The sequence below is a fragment of the Camellia sinensis genome, chromosome 14 (genome assembly GCF_055761805.1).
Source record: "Camellia sinensis isolate YWXY chromosome 14, ASM5576180v1, whole genome shotgun sequence".
Taxonomy (NCBI): Eukaryota; Viridiplantae; Streptophyta; class Magnoliopsida; order Ericales; family Theaceae; genus Camellia; species Camellia sinensis.
In genome coordinates, this window is record NC_138974.1 from 1,005,862 (window position 1) to 1,024,407 (window position 18,546).

Consider the following 18,546-nt stretch of genomic DNA (forward strand, 5'->3'; position numbering starts at 1 on the left):
CACCAGAGTTTGTGGGGGAGGCTAAACTGTTGGAGGCAGAGAGTTGGTTAGAGCATATTACCAAGACTCTTGATATGCTCAGAGTCGAAGATGAGGAGTTGAGGGTTTCTTCGACGACTTTTCAATTGAAGGGTGATGCAAGTTATTGGTGGAAGTATGCTAAGAATACTGTAGGTAGCACGTGGGTTGCTTTTACCGAGGCCTTTTAGGCCAAGTATTTCCCACCTTCTGCTTGGGAAAGGTTGAGGGAACAGTTTATTGAGTTGCGTCAGGATGATACTCCTGTGGCACAGTTTGAGATGCGGTTTACCAGTTTGTCGAGGTTTGCCCCAGAGTTGGTGGCAACAGAGCATCGTCGTTGTTATGAGTTTGAAAGTCGGTTGTGTTTCGATATTCAGGAGAAGGTAGCTGGATCCTTTTGGAACGATTATTGTAGTCTAGTCGAGGCAGCGACCCATGTGGAGGACATGGTTATGAGTGCTGGTCAGGTCAGGGAGGAGGTCATCTCGGGGACTCCTACGGTTCATAAGCACTCTAGGCCCAGTAAGAGGTGGAGGCGAAAACATGCTCAGTCCCAGGCTAAATCCCTTTTCTCGCCAGGGGTTTTGGGCTCTTCTGTTGAGAGGTCCAGAGAGGTTCAGGTTTCAGACCAGTCTCAGAGTAGAGGGTCTGTTCGTTGTTTTGGTTGTGGTCAGTTGGGCCATGTTAGGCGTTTATGCCCTTTACGTGTGAATTCTGCAAGTGTTTCAAAACTGAGTCAGACTCAGTTATACCTGTCCAGTCAGGGACATTATCGGTACCAGAAACAGGCAGGCTAGGTTTCGAGAGCCTCGCGAGGGGCGACTTATTAGCTAACCCTATGTGAATCATTTTGTTGTTGACCGGTATATTGTTGGATGCTGAGGCATCATGATTATGTAGTGCTTTTGTATACGTGTTGTTGTTGACCGATATATTTTTATTCATATTGTTGGAAGTTGAACAAAAATGGGGGTTGAATAAAAAAGGAAGTTGAATAAAAATGCAAGTTGATTAGAGAAACCACTGTACCTTGACGCACTATTAGGAAATTGAACTTACAATTTGGAAATTGAATAAAAATGGAACTTGAATAAAAAATGAAGCTACATAAAAACGCAAGTTGATTTAAGAAACCACTATACCATAATGCTCTATTTGGAAGTTGAACTTCCTATTTGGAAACTGACTAAATATGGAAGTCGAATAAAAAAGGAAGTTGAATAAAAAGGCAAGTTGACTTGAGAAACCACTGTACCCTAACACTCTATTTGGATGTTGAACTTCCTATTTGGAAACTGAATAAAAATGGAAGTTGAATAAAAAAAGAAGTTGAATAAAAACACAAGTTGATTTAAAAAACCACTATACCCTAACGCTCTATTTGGAAGTTGAACTTCCTATTTAGAAATTGAATAAAAATGGAAGTTGAATAAAAAAGAAAGTTGAATAAAAGCACAAGTTGATTTAAGAAACCACTATACCTTAGCGCTCTATTTGAAAGTTGAACTTCCTCTTTGGAAATTGAATAAAAATGAAAGTTGAACAAAAATGGAAGTTGAACAAAAATGGAAGTTGAATAAAAAAGGAAGTAGAATAAAAACGCAAGTTGATTTGAGAAACCACTATGCCTTATCGCTCCACTTGGAAGTTGAACTTCCTATTTGGAAATTGAATAAAAATGGAAGTTGAACAAAAATTGAAGCTGAATAAAAACGCAAGTTGGTTTAAGAAACCCCTATAACTTAACGCTTTATTTGGAAGTTGCACTTCCTATTTGGAAATTGAATAAAAATGGAAGTTGAACATAAATTGAAGTTGAATAAAAAAGGAAGTTGAATAAAAACACAAGTTGATTTATGAAACCACTATACCTTAACGCTTATTTGGAAATTGAACTTCCCATTTCGAAATTGAACAAAAATGGATGTTGAATAAAAAAGGAAGTTAAATAATGTAACGCCCTCAAAATAATACATAATCCCCATCATTCAGACATGCCGTAATATAAGAAAATCAACACCTTTCCATTCATCAGAGTAGTTCTTACAACAGTATTACATGTTAACGACAAAAGCAAATGCCCTACGGGCTTACAGCTTTCCAAGTCAACACTTGGTTACACAAAAGAAGAGTACTAACTCTATACAAAATAAGCCCTTGGCTTGATATACATGTAATACAAACAAAGTAATCAAAAAGAGTCATCAACTGCCATAACCATCCAAGCTATGTCCTTGGAGGTGGCATGCAACCTGTACCTGAAAATAATGTCCCATATAGGGTGAGCCAACGCCCAGTAGAGATATGCTAAACATAATATGAGCAGTAACTAAGACATTAGCAATTGATAAATGCTCAACTCCTATAAATCAATTCATAAACTGTTTCCATTACATGACCACAAAGTCTATGTTTCATTTCATTTTCCATTTCTTATCCAATTTCCAAATTCATACCCGTGGCTCAGAACCTGGCCACACACTCTAAACGAATTAATAATTCATGTTAATCGTTTCCCATTTCGCAATAGATAAGCATACAAGCCGTATCAACACCTTATCAGATAAGCATATAAGCTACATCATCACCTCAACGGATAAGCATGCAAGCTGTATCCACACTTCAACAGATAAGCATATGAGCTATATCAACACTTCCATAGATAAGCATGTGAGCTATATCAACACATTAACTGACAAGCATATGAGCTGTATCAGTGGTGTCCATCCCCTATCTCCTCCCGAGCAACATCCGGTTTAGAGGTCCATCCCCTATCTTCCCCTAAACCATGGAGTACATCCCCTATCTCCTCTCATACACACAACGTATATACACCTAGGTCATATACACAATCAATCAATACATAACGTTAATGTATTCTATCAACCGTCATACTCTATGACACATCCAATTGATTAGTTTTAGTTTGCCTAATCATCATGCATTGTCTACAACAATCAAAACTACCCTCCACCGGTAGCCCAAAGCAATTATTTCTAAACAGATAATAAAAGCTCCAACAGATAAAATATCAATGTTTTCAAAAGTGAGCAATTAATAAATCCAACTCTACCATCCTACAATATAATGAACCAATTTCATTGTTTCCAACTCAATTCCAAATAACAACAATTTTTCTAAACTAATTATGCCAATTAATATATACAACAAATTAGGGTTTTCTACCCCATTTCCCAATGTAGACCCAAGAGTCCAAATATCAACAACCAACAACAGTATCATTATTTTGAAACCCCAAATACACATTTTAGAATCAAAATAACAAACCCCCTTTTATACATTTTCAAAACCCTAGATCCCAAAATCAAACTATTTTACAAGTTCCCAAAAATCTAGGTCAAAACCCATAAGAGTGAGTAGAAATCCCTACCTCAAAAGATGAAACCCAACGAAGGAGATGACGAGAATGGAGATGCTCCAAATCACAAATTTCTCAGATCAAAAGATAGCCCTTGAGGATCAACAACTTTTTTGTAAAGGCCAAATGTGAGGAAACAACTCCTACTAGATCAATACTTAGAGAGAAGGCAAGGTTTTAGAGAGAGAGGGTCTCTAATGGCGGTTTGGAAAAGTAAGAGAGAGAAATGGAGTTAAAAAGGTGATCCAAAAAGTCAGATCTCGGTTTTATATAAGAGTCGCCCCGCTCGAGCGTGGAAACCCCCGCTCGAGCATCACTCACAGACTCCCGCTCGAGCATCCAAACCGCTGCTCAAGCTCCGGATACACACTCCCAGAAATTTTGCAAAACTAGGTCCCCTGCTCGAGCGTCCAACTCCCCGCACGAGCGTCACACTCAAACTCCTGCTCGAGTGTCCAAACGCCCGCTCGAGCATCCACCACTACAGAGGAAAATACTGGGAGGGTGATTTTCCCGCTCGAGCGCACAAACCCCAGCTCGAGCGGAGAAGCAACAAAAGGCCCCACTCGAGCGTCAAAAGCTCCGCTCGAGCGGAAAGGCTAAAATCTGGGCAACTACATTTGGTTCCTAAGCTCAACCAACTTGTTTCAAACCTGCCCAACCCAATCCACGACTCAAATACAAAGAGTAAAGGATGTAAACAAGATACATACAACAACCAACTCCACGGAACCAAAGTCCGGATGCTATAATTAAAGAAAAGGGAAACCGGGATCACTATAACCTTCCCCCCTTAAAGAATTTCGTCCCCGAAATTAAACACGAGCTTTCAAAACACAAGTTTTCTCCATTCCTCCACAATATTACAACATAATATTAAACAACCCGACCCATTACCGGTCAATCCCATCTCTTTTCAAGAGGCAATTCACATTATACATAACAACCTTCATTATCAACATGCATTCCTTTGAAATTTACCAACTTCAACTCATTTTTCACAATTCCTTAACACATGCAACATTAATATCATGCTTGCATTTTCACAATATACTTAACATACACAATGTTAAAACAAACTTTCATTTTGAGGCAAGTCCCAAAACATACTTCCATAAACCAAAACATTTACAATGTTTTACAACTTAAGACATATATAATGCTCTTAAAGTTCAATATTATTACAAAACTTCAATACATGATTACACATCAACAAACATGTTCGGATACTTTTCACGGACTTCCAACTCACGTTCCCAAGTGGCTTCCTCCACTCCGTGATGCTTCCACAAAACCTTTACCAAGGGAACGGTCTTGCCTCGCAAGACTTGATCCCGCCTATCCAAGACTCGAACCGGTCTCTCTTCATATGAGGCATCCTCATCTACTTCTAAGTCGGTCCAATCCAACACATGGGACGGATCTGGCTCATACTTTCGAAGCATACTAACATGAAAGACGTCATGAACCCCGGACAACTGTGGTGGCAAAGCCAAACGATAAGCAACCTCCCAAATCCTCTCAAGGATCTCAAAGGGACCGATAAACCCAGGGGATAACTTCCCACTCTTCCCAAACCTCATCAAACCTCGCCTATGTGATATTTTCAAGAAAACATGATCACCTATCTCAAACGCCAAAGGCCTCCTCCTACGGTCGGTGTAACGCCCTCAATATAATAACATTAAACCCATCAATATTGACATGTATTGATATAAGAAATAAATCCTTTCCATTCATCAAAGTAGTTCATTACAAAACGTAATACATGTTAACAACAAAAGCAAATGCCCTACGGGCTTATAGCTTTCCAAGTTAACACTTGGTTACAAAAAAAAAAAAAGAGTGCTAACTCAATATACATTAAGCCCTTGGCTTGAATTTACATGTATTACATCAAAAGATAACAAAACAACAAAAAATCTGTCTGCCTCTAGCCTCCCAAGCTATGACCTTGGAGGTGGCATGCTACCTGTACCTGAAAATGATATCCCATAAAGGATGAGCCACAACCCAGTAAAAATACACTAAACCAACTATGAACATTGACTAAAATAATAGCAATTAAAAGATGGTCGTCACTAATACACCCACTTATATCACATTTCAGTTTCATGATATTAAGTCCATGTTACACTTCATTTCCATTTCTTTTTCAACTTTGAGTTTGAAAACACGGCTCAGAACTTGGCCAAATAACTTAATGAGATTTAAGCTTATCTTTAAAACACTTTCTAAAATCATGATGGATACACCTTATGGTGCTGTATCAATAACATATAAAATCACCTCCACATATCTTAAATAATACACATAGTAGTGCTGTATTAATGAAACAAAACACTTCCATACGTTTCAAATAATACACATTGTAGTGCTGTATTAATGAAACAAAACACTTTTATTTCGCAGCCTGATACACATTGTAGTGTTGTATCACTGTCACACAAAATCCGGTTTAGAGGTCCATCCCCTATCTTCCCCTAAACCGCGGAGTACATCCCCTATCTTCTCCCACACAACACAATGTATATAAACATAGATCATATACACAGTCAATTAATACAAAAGTTAATGTATTGTTTTCAACTACTATATTCAATAGCATACTCAATTGACTAGTTTTTGTTTGCCTAGTCATCATGCATTGTCTACAACAACCAAGACTATCCTCCACCGATAGCCCAAAGCAGTTATTTCTAAACAAAAATTAAATGCATCAAATGGATATATAATCAACATTTCAACTAGGTGAGCAATAATTAAATTCGACTACACCCTTTAACTCCATACATCTTCAATTTCACTTTCTCAATTCAATTCTTCATTTCTCCAAATTAATTATACCAATTAATTTAACCATGTAATTAGGACATTTTCCATAATTAACATAACAACCCTAAGGTTCCATTTCTTTCAATAGATCATTGTTAATCTCATTTCTTTCTATGCCAGACATGCATATAGGTTTATATATACAAAACCCCAACTTTTGTAAAATCACACAAAAGCTCCAAACTTCCACAAAATTACTAAACCAACCCCCAACATATCAAAATGCTAAAATTTAAAGACAAAGCTCATAAAGGGGAGTAGGGTATCCCTACCTCGACATTAGAGCCAAAACGGAGATGAAGACCCAAAATCAAAGTGCTCCAAATCACCAAACTTTCAGATTAAAACGAAGCCGTCAACCCACTCTACCTTTCTTACAATGGACTTAGGATAGATTAACACTAGAATGAGATGAAAACCTAGAGAGAAGGTTTGTAGAGAGAGAGAGAAGACAGATCTAGGGTTTTAAAATTTGAGAGAATGAAAATGTCAAGTGTAAACCCGCTGCTGTCTACTGATATATAACAGGCTCGCTCGAGCGAAGACTTTGTCGCTCGAGCAACGAGACACAAGAAACCCTCGCTCGAGCGAAGAAAGTCTCGCTCGAGCCAAAAACTCGAAGCTTCAGGTCTGCAACCCAGAAGCACGCTCGAGCGACAGAATGCTCGCTCGAGCGAGGAACTCGAAGACATACACCTCGCTCGCTCGAGCGAAGAAAATCTCGCTCGATCATATAAACACAGCTCTCAGGTCTTGAACCAGACGCAAACGCTCGCTCGAGCGAAGCCACTCTGGCTTGACCCACCAGACACAAAAACTCAACTCTCGCTCGAGCGAATAAAACCCTAGCTCAAGCGAAGAACCAAAACAAGAGGCTCGCTCGAGCGACAAACTTCTCGCTCAAGCGAAGGACTAAAATTCTGGGCAGCAACCATTTGCTCCCAAACACAACTAACCTGTAACAAACCTGCCCAACACATCCTATAACTCAAATACGAAGTATGAAAGGACGTAAGCAAGATTTATACAACTACTAACATTCACGGAACCAAGTCCGGATCACTGTACAACAAGTGGTAAAAACCCGGGATCGCTATAACCACCCCCCTTAAAGAATTCCGTCCTCGAAATTAAATACAAGTTTTCAAAAACAAGTTTTTCTCCATTTAAACAATGTTACATTTCAACATTCAATAACTCGACTCATTACCGGTCATCCCATCCCTTATGAAGGGGCATTTCACAATATGCAAAACAACATATATTTCAACCTGCATTAACATGATGCATTTTCCTTCCAATTCCAACAATTTCATATCATAACTAATGTTCATGATACATTTCCATTTCTACAATATATTCAACATATACAATGTTACACTAAACTTCCATTTCGAGGCAAGTTTCAAAATTCTTCCATTAAACCAAAATATTTTCAATGTTTTACAACTTAAGACATATATAATGCTCTTAAAGTTTGATAATATTACAAAATCTCGTTACATGATCACATATCAACAAAGATGTCTGGATATTTCTCACGGACTTCCAACTCACGTTCCCAAGTGGCTTCTTCCACCCCGTGATGTTTCCACAAAACTTTTACCAAAGGAATGGTCTTGCCTCGCAAGACTTGATCCCGGCTATCCAAGACCCAAACCGGCCTCTCCTCATACGAGGCATCCTCATCTACCTCCAAATCGGTCCAATCTAATACATGCGATGGATCCGGCTCATACTTCTGAAGCATACTCACATGAAACACGTCATGCACTCCAGACAACTGCGGCGGCAAAGCTAAACGATAGGCAACCTCGCCAATCCTCTCAAGGATCTCAAAAGGGGCCAATAAATCGAGGGGACAACTTCCCTCTCTTCCCAAATCTCATCAATCCCCGCCTAGGTGATATCTTTAGAAAGACATGATCACCTGCCTCAAACACCAAAGGTCTCCTCCTATGGTCGGCATAAGATTTCTGACGACTCTGGGCTGTATCAAGCCTCCTACGGATAACCTTAACTTTCTCCGTCTTTTCCCTCACCAACTCTGGGCCCAACAAAGGTGCATCACCCACCTCAGCCCAACAAACTGGAGACCTACACGGTCGGCCATACAAGGCCTCAAACGGTGCCATACCGATACTAGACTGGAAACTGTTGTTGTAAGCAAATTCCACCAATGGCAAGTGCCTCTCCCACGTCCCACTAAAGTCAAGGACACAACCCCGAAGCATATCCTTAAGGATCTGAATAGTACGCTCGGACTGCCCATCGGTCTGAGGATGATAAGCTGTACTAAAGGTCAACTTAGTACCCAAGGCACTCTGCAAACTCTGCCACAGTCTGGCAGTGAAACGAGGGTCTCTATCTGAGACGATCGTCACTGGGACCCCGTGCAACCTCACTATGTGCCGAATATACAAGTCGGCAAGGTGATCTACCGAATCTCTCATGCGCATAGGAATGAAGTGCGCCGACTTAGTTAACCGGTCTACAACCACCCAAATGGCATCACTACCCCGCTGAGTCCTCGGAAGACCTACAACGAAGTCCATAGAGACATGCTCCCACTTCCACTCTGCAATAGGCAAGGGTTGCAACAAACCCACTGGCCTCTGATGTTCGGCCTTCACTTGTTGACAAGTAAGGCACCTAGACACGAAAACTGCCACATCCCTCTTCATGCCTCTCCACCAAAACTGGTGACCCAAATCTCGATACATCTTAGTGCCTCCTGGATGAACCGCAAGGCGTGAATGGTGAAACTCTCGAAGTATCTCCTCTCAGCAAGCCTCCGGCACAAACAAACGGTCTCGGTATCTCACACTCTGGTCGGGATACACCATCAAACCCTTCTCAACCTTCCCACTGGAGATCTTCTCTTGGAGGGATTCTACCTTAAGGTCACCTCTCTGTGCCTCTAACACTCGAGTAACAAGTGTAGGCTGAGCAACAACAGAAAATAAGGCCGCAGCCTCAACAGATTCGCCCAGAAGCAAATCAAACTCGCCAAGTGCACCCAACATCTCCCACTCCCGGATGGCTATACAAGCTACATCACTAACGGATTTCCTACTAAGGGCATCGGCCACTACATTGGCCTTTCCCGGGTGATAGTGCAACTCAAAATCATAATCCTCAATAAACTCCATCCACCTCCTCTTGCATCAACACACAACCCAAACCCTCTCGTGAAGCATCACAATAGACCGCATGACCCAACCCTCTCTCAGGAATAATCAAAACCGGAGCGATGGTCAATCTGACTTTCAGCTCTTGGAACAACTTTTCACAAGTCTCACTCCATACGAATTTGACTCCCTTCCGAGTCAATCTAGTTAACGGCGAAGCTAGTCTGGAGAAATCCCTCACAAACCGGCGGTAATACCAAGCTAATCCCAGAAAATTGCGGATCTCAAACACACTCTTAGGTTGTGCCCAATCTTGCACTGCGTCTGTCTTGGATGTATCAACAGACACCCCTTTCCCGGAAACCACATGGCCTAAGAACTTGACTTCTCCTAACCAGAACTCACACTTCCCAAACTTAGCATACAGCCTATGGGCTCTAAGCAACTCTAGCACCACTCTCAAGTGTGCCTCGTGCTCCTCCTCAGAAGGTGAGTAAACCAGAATGCCGTCCACGAAGACAACCACAAAATGATCTAAAAATTCCCGGAAGATCCGGTTCATCAAGTCCATAAAGACTGCCGGTGCGTTGTTGAGTCCAAATGGCATCACCAGAAACTCATAGTGGCCATACCGCGTACGGAATGCCGTTTTCGGAATATCCTCTTCCCTGACCCTCAACTGGTGGTAACCCGATCTCAAGTCTATCTTAGAGAAATAATGGGAACCCTTCAACTGGTCAAACAAATCATCTATACGGGGCATAAGGTACTTATTCTTGACCGTAGCCCGATTCAACTTCCGGTAGTCTATACAAAGTCTCAAGGCACCATCTTTCTTTTTAGCAAAGAGAGCCGGTGCTCCCCACGGCGAAACACTAGGGCGTATAAAGCCCTTATCCAGCAACTCTTGTAGCTGAATCTTAAACTTAACCAACTCGGCTGGGGCAAAACGATAAGGTGCCATAGAAATCGGTGCCGTACCGGGCACTAAATCAATGGAGAAATCTGTCTCCCGGTGAGGTGGCAAACTAACAAGATCCTCAGGAAAGACATCCGAATACTCTCACACCACCCTCAGTAATATAATCTGGGTCTCATCACACTCACCACTCATAAAGCTAGCGAGAAGGCCACTAAGCTCACTCTGCCCTCGCGGATCACACACCGGTGGCAATACACTACCAACCCGGTCCCCCAAGAAAAGGAAACATTCCCCGCTCAAGGTACATACAGTGACCCTCTGGCGGTAGCAATCGATAACTGCCCAGTATGACGATAGCCAGTCCATACCCAAAATAACATCAAAGCCCTTCATGGGCATAACCACAAATGGAAATGGAAGCCTACGGTCGACGACCTCTATATCACAACCCCTAACACCTTGCTTCAAGATCAACTCACCCCTAACAGGTGATACTACACATATAGGAGATGCTAATTGTGCCAACTCCAATTCCAAAACAAATGCAAATGCAGTAGATACAAAAGAATGAGACGCACCCGTATCAATCAACACACTAGCAACCGAGTTGCAAAACAGAAAGGTACCTCTCACTACTGATGGAGCCTGTACTAGGTCCTACGCGGTAACAGCATACACGCGCCCTGTAGGCCCCTGATCAACCTGCTCACCTCTCGGAACAAACGACTGCTGCACAGACTAGGATGACGACGCTCCCGGATTGGCCCTCGAGGCCTGCATAGACTGAGCTGGCTGAAAACCCTGCGTCTGCCTAGAACCAGACGCGCCCGAAGTGGCACTCAACTGTGGTCAAAACCTCTTCAGGTGCCCAGGCTGACCACACTGATAACAAGACAAGGACTGGCCCTTGCCCTGACTCTGGCTCTGCGGTCTAGCCGAAGATGAAGCAGCACTCTGATCCCTTCCTCTCTGTGGGCAAACAGAAGCCCTGTGGCCTAACTAACCACACTTGTAACATGTGAAATCCCCCTGATTGCCTCTCCCCGAGCCCACACTCGGTACCGGAAAGGTCGATCTAGCAACACCCCCCTGAGACTGCTGAGGGTTAGCAACCCTTTGTCTCTTGCCATCACCCTGACCATCCTGGCTCCTCTTGGAGCCTCTCTGTCCATCCTCTTCCTGCATCATGATCTCCATATGGGCTGCAGTATCAACCAAGCGCCCATAGTCTCGGATCATCGAACCTCCAATCCTCATCTTGTGGCCGCGCCTCAACCTCTTTTCAAGCTCAATACAGCGGCGTTCCTCAGACGCCACAAGTTCAGGTGCGAACCTGGACAAGCTAGTAAAAGCAACCTCATACTCGGCTATTGAAGAACTTAACTGCAAAAGCTGACAGAACTGGTCCTTCAACTTCTCCCTGACTGCTGGAGATAAGTACTTCTCCTGAAAAGCCTCCACAAAAGCCTCCCACGTGCCAGCAATACAGCCCCTCATGTATTTTCACCACTGACCCGCACCCCTTTTTAGCTGGAAGGATGCCAAGGTCACCTTCAACATTCCGTCCTCGATGCCAAGCATGTCGAACGTCTTACTCATTTGCTCTAGCCACTCGTCAGCCTTCAGTGGCTCTTTCGGATCCCCAATAAACTTGTCCAGGTTAGACCGGAAGAACTCCCACTTCAAGAAGCAAGGCCCTGCCTCAACAACCTGGGCCTGCACTGGAGCCTGAACTGGATTCTCAACTCTAAGAATACCCATGGACTCCCTCAAAGCATCGGCTATCCCTCGGGCCAAAGCGCCCATAGCCTCCTGACCTGCTGGCTCGACCACATTGGCCTGGCCAACCCCCTCCTGCTGTGCCGGAATATCATCCGGTAAAGGCATCTCCTGCCTACCGCGCCTGCCATGTCTACCACCTCTTCCTCGCCCATACATCCTAATAAAGGTAACGAAGAACATTAGCACATTCATAAATGTGTCGAAACTAAACACTCACGTCCTAATGCATGGACAACTGTAATTCATTCCACGTAATCACATAATCACATAAGCACCTACGAATTTCATTTCCGGATAATGATAGTCCCGAGGCGTTACTAGAGTTCCGGTTAGAAACAGCATTGATCAAGTGCTTTTGCAACAAGACTCACAGAAACCCAAGGATCCAATCAACATCGTAGAAACTAAATCCCATACCCAAGTAGTCATATAAACATGTTATCAAATAAACACATAATGTCACACATAAGTCTCTAACAAGCGAGACAAACCCATTGTGGTACTAACCACTTCCCACGTACCCAAAGTATTCGAACCCGGTACGCTCTGATACCAAGTTGTAACGCCCTCAAAATAATAACATTAAACCCATCAATATTGACATGTATTGATATAAGAAATAAATCCTTTCCATTCATCAAAGTAGTTCATTACAAAACGTAATACATGTTAACAACAAAAGCAAATGCCCTATGGGCATACAGCTTTCCAAGTTAACACTTGGTTACAAAAAAAAAGAGTGCTAACTCAATATACATTAAGCCCTTGGCTTGAATTTACATGTATTACATCAAAAGATAACAAAACAACAAAAAATTTGTCTGCCTCTAGCCTCCCAAGCTATGACCTTGGACGTGGCATGCTACCTGTACCAGAAAATGATATCCCATAAAGGGTGAGCCACAACCCAGTAGAAATACACTAAACCAACTATGAACATTGACTAAAATAATAGCAATTACAAGATGGTCGTCACTAATACACCCACTTATATCATATTTCAGTTTCATGACATTAAGTCCATGTTACACTTCATTTCCATTTCTTTTTCAACTTAGAGTTTGAAAGCACGGCTCAGAACCTGGCCAAATAACTTAATGAGATTTAAGCTCATCTTTAAAACACTTTCTAAAATCATGATGGATACACATTATGGTGCTGTATCAATAACATATAAAATCACCTCCACATGTCTCAAATAATACACATAGTAGTGCTGTATTAATGAAACAAAACACTTCCATACGTTTCAAATAATACACATTGTAGTGTTGTATTAATGAAACAAAACACTTCTATTTCGCAGCCTGATACACATTGTAGTGCTGTATCACTGTCACACAAAATCCGGTTTAGAGGTCCATCCCCTATCTTCCCCTAAATCGCAGAGTACATCCCCTATCTTCTCCCACACAACACAATGTATATAAACATAGATCATATACACAGTCAATTAATACAAAAGTTAATGTATTTTTTTCAACTGCTATATTCAATAGCATACTCAATTGACTAGTTTTTGTTTGCCTAGTCATCATGCAATGTCTACAACAACCAAGACTATCCTCCACCGATAGCCCAAAGCAGTTATTTCTAAACAAAAATTAAATGCATCAAATGGATATATAATCAACATTTCAACTAGATGAGCAATAATTAAATTCGACTACACCCTTTAACTCCATACATCTTCAATTTCACTTTCTCAATTCAATTCTTCATTTCTCCAAATTAATTATACCAATTAATTTAACCATGTAATTAGGACATTTTCCATAATTAACATAACAACCCTAAGGTTCCATTTCTTTCAATAGATCATTGTTAATCTCATTTCTTTCTATGCCACACATGCATATAGGTTTATATAAACAAAACCCCAACTTTTGTAAAATCACACAAAAGCCCCAAACTTCCACAAAATTACTAAACCAACCCCCAACATATCAAAATGCTAAAATTTAAAGACAAAGCTCATAAAGGGGAGTAGGGTATCCCTACCTCGAAATTAGAGCCAAAATGGAGATGAAGATCCAAAATCAAAGTGCTCCAAATCGCCAAACTTTCAAATTAAAACGAAGCCCTCAACCCACTCTACCTTTCTTACAATGGACTTAGGATAGATTACACTAGAATGAGATGAAAACCTAGAGAGAAGGTTTGTAGAGAGAGAGAAGACAGATCTAGGGTTTTAAAATTTGAGAGAATGAAAATGTTAAGTGTAAACCCGCTGCTGTCTACTGATATATAACAGGCTCGCTCGAGCGAAGACTTTGTCGCTCGAGCGACCAGACACAAGAAACCCTCGCTCGAGCGAAGAAAGTCTCGCTCGAGCCAAAAACTCGAAGCTTCAGGTCTGCAACCCAGAAGCACGCTCGAGCGACAGAATGCTCGCTCGAGCAAGGAACTCGAAGACATACACCTCGCTCGCTCGAGCGAAGGAAATCTCGCTCGAGCGTAGAAACACAGCTCTCAAGTCCAGAACCAGACCCAAACGCTCGCTCGAGCGAAGCCACTCTGGCTTGACCCACCAGACACAAAAACTCAACTCTCGCTCGAGCGAATAAAACCCTGGCTCGAGCGAAGAACCAAAACCAGAGGCCCGCTCGAGCGACAAACTTCTCGCTCGAGCGAAGGACCAAAATTCTGGGCAGCAACCATTTGCTCCCAAACACAACCAACCTGTAACAAACCTGCCCAACACATCCAATAACTCAAATATGAAGTATGAAAGGATGTAAACAAGATTTATACAACTACTAACATCCACGAAACCAAGTCCAGATCACTGTACAACAAGAGGTAAAAACCCGGGATCGCTATAGTCGGCATAACTCTTTTGGCGACTCTGGGCTGTAACAAGCCTCCTACGGATAAGCTCAACTTTATCCGTCGTCTCGCTAACCAACTCCGGACCCAACAAAGGTGCATCACCCACCTCGGCCCAACAAATTAAAGATCTACACGGTCGGCCATACAAGGCCTGAAACAGTGCCATACCGATGCTAGACCGGAAACTGTTGTTGTAGGCAAACTCTACCAAGGGCAAGTGCCTCTCCCACGTCCCACTAAAGTCAAGGACACAACCTCGAAGCATATCCTCAAGGATCTGAATAGTGCGCTCGGACTGCCGGTCAGTGTGAGGATGCTAAGCCGTACTAAAGGTCAACTTAGTACCCAAGGCACTCTGCAAACTCTGCCACAACCTGGTAGTAAAATGAGGGTCTCTATCTGAGACGATCGTCACTTGGACCCCGTGTAACCTCACTATGTCCCAAATATACAAGTCGGCAAGATGATCTACTGAATCTCTAACGCGCATAGGAATGAAGTGCGCCGACTTAGTCAACCGGTCTACAACCACCCAAATAGCATCACTACCCCGCTGAGTCCTCGGGAGACCTACAATGAAGTCCATAGTGACATACTCCCACTTCCACTCAACAATAGGCAAGCGTTGTAACAAACCCGCTGGCCTCTGATGTTCGGCCTTCACTTGCTGACAAGTAAGGCACTTAGACATGAAAACCGCCACATCCTTCTTCATACCCCGCCACCAAAACTGGCAACCCAAATCCCGATACATCTTAGTGCCTCCCGGATGCACCGCAAGGCGTGAATGGTGGAACTCTCGGAGTACCTCCTCTCGGCAAGACTCCAGCACAAATAAACAGTCTCGGTATCTCACACTCTGGTCGGGATACACCGTCAAACCCTTCTCAACCTTCCCACTGGAGATCTTCTCTTGGAGGGATTCTACCTTAAGGTCACTTCTCTGTGCCTCTAACACTCGAGTAACAAGTGTAGGCTGAGCAACAACAGAAAATAAGGCCACAGCCTCAACAGATTCGCCCAGAAGCAAATCAAACTCGCCAAGTGCACCCAACATCTCCCACTCCCGGATGGCTATACAAGCTACATCACTAACGGATTTCCTACTAAGGGCATCGGCCACTACATTGGCCTTTCCCGGGTGATAGTGCAACTCAAAATCATAATCCTCAATAAACTCCATCCACATCCTCTGCCTTAAGTTCAAGTCTTTCTGTGTAAACAGATATTTCAGACTCTTATGATCCAAGAACACCTCAAATCTCTCACCATAAAGGTAGTGCCTCTAGATTTTCAAGGCAAAGATCACTGCTGCTAGCTCTAGGTCATATGTAGGATAATTCTTCTCGTGTATTTTCAACTAATGTGAGCCATAGGCAACCACTTTCCCCTCTTGCATCAACACACAACCTAAACCCTCTCATGAGGCATCAGAATAGACTACATAACCCAACCCTCTTTCCGAAATAATCAAGACTGGAGTGGTGGTCAATCTAGCTTTCAGCTCTTGGAACGACATTTCACAAGTCTCACTCCATACAAACTTGACCCCCTTCCGCGTCAACCTAGTCAACGGCGAAGCTAGCCTGGAGAAATCCTTCACAAATCGGCGGTAATACCCAGCTAATCCCAAAAAACTGCGGATCTCAAAAACGCTCTTAGGCTGTGCCCAATCCTGCACTGCCTCAATCTTGGATGTATCAACAGACACCCCCTCCCCGGATACCACATGGCCTAAGAACTTGACTTCTCCTAGCTAGAACTCACACTTCCCAAACTTGGCATACAGCCTATGGGTTCTAAGTAACTCGAGCACCACTCTCAAGTGTTCCTCGTGCGGCTCCTCTGAAGGTGAATAGATAAGAATGTCGTCCACGAAAATGACCACAAAGCGATCTAAGAATTCCCGGAAGATCCGGTTCATCAAGTCCATAAAGACAGCCGGTGCATTGGTAAGCCCAAATGGCATCACCAAAAAATCATAATGGCCATACCGCGTACGGAATGCCGTCTTCGAAATATCCTCCTCCCTGACCCTCACTGGTGGTGACTCGATCTCAAGTCTATCTTAGAGAAACAACGGGAACCCTTCAACTGGTCAAACAGATCATCTATACGGGGCATAGGGTACTTATTCTTGACCGTAGCCCGATTCAACTTCCGGTAGTCAATACACAGTCTCAAGGCACCATCTTTCTTTTTAGCAAAGAGGGCCGGTGCTCCCCACGGCGAAACACTTAGGAGAATAAAGCCCTTATCCAGCAACTCTTGGAGCTGGATCTTCAACTCAACTAACTCGGCTAGGGCAAAACGATAAGGTGCTATAGAAATCGGCGCCGTGTCGGGCACTAGATCAATAGAGAACTCAATCTGTAGATGAGGTGGCAAACTAACGAGATCCTCGGGAAAGATGTCCGAGTACTCACAAACCACTCTCGGTAACACAGTCTGGGTCTCACCGCACTCACTACCCAAAAGGCTAGCAAGTAGACCACTAAGCTCACTCCGCCCTCGCGGATCATACACCGGTGGCAACACACTACCGACCCGATCCCCCAAGAAATGGAAACACTACCCGCTCAAGGTACAAACTGTGACCCTCTGGTGCTAGCAATCAATAACAGCCCGATATGACGATAGCCAGTCTATACCCAAAATAACATCAAATCCCGTCATGGGCATTACTACAAAAGGAAACGGAAGCCAGCGATCGGCGACCTCTATATCACAACCCCTACATCCTTGTTTCAAAATCAACTCACCCCCAATAGGTGACATTACACAAATAGGAGATACTAACTGTGCCAACTCCAATCCCAAAAATGCAGCAGATACAAAAGAATGAGATGCACCCGTATCAATCAATACACTAGCAACCGAGTTGCAAAACAAGAAGGTACCTCTCACAACTGAAGGAGCAGGTACAAGATCCTGCGCAGTAACAGCATACACGCGCCCTGTAGGCCCCTAATCCAACTGCTCACCCCTCGGAGCAAACGACTGCTGCACTGACTGGGACGACGAAGCTCCCGAATTGGCCCTCGAGGCCTGCACAGACTGAGCTAGCTGAAAACCCTATGTTTGCCTAGAACTAGACGCGCCCGAAGTGGCACTCAACTGTGGGCAAAACCTCTTTAGGTGCCCAGGCTGACCACACTGATAACAAGACAAGGGCTGGCCCCTGCCTTGACTCTGGCTCTGCGGTCTAGCTGAAGATGAAACTGCTCTCTGACCTCCTCCCCTCTGTGGGGAAACTGAAGGCTTGTGGCCCGGCTGACCACACTTGTAACAGGTGAAATCTCCCTGATTACCTCTTCCCGAGCCTGCACCCGGCACCGGAAAGGTCGATCTAGCAACACCCCCCAGAGACTGCTGAGGCTTAGCACCCCTCTGTCTCCTGCCATCACGCTGACCATCCTGGCTCCTCTTGGAGCCTCTCTGTCCCTCCTCTTCCTGCATCATGATCTCCATATGGGCTGCAGCATCAACCAAGCGCCCATAGTCTCGGATCATCGAACCTCCAACTCTCATCTTGAGGTGGCGCCTCAACCACTTCTCGAACTCGATACAGCGGTGTTCCTTAGACGCCACAAGTTCAGGTGCGAACCTGGACAAGCTAGTAAAAGCAGCCTCATACTCGGCTA

General features: G+C 43.5%; 1 pseudogene; it reads left to right on the plus strand.

Moving 5' to 3' along the window:
- Nucleotides 1–467: 467 nt before the first annotated feature.
- The window catches only part of LOC145807876 (uncharacterized), a 148,407-nt pseudogene continuing 130,328 nt past the window's right edge, over nucleotides 468–18,546 (plus strand).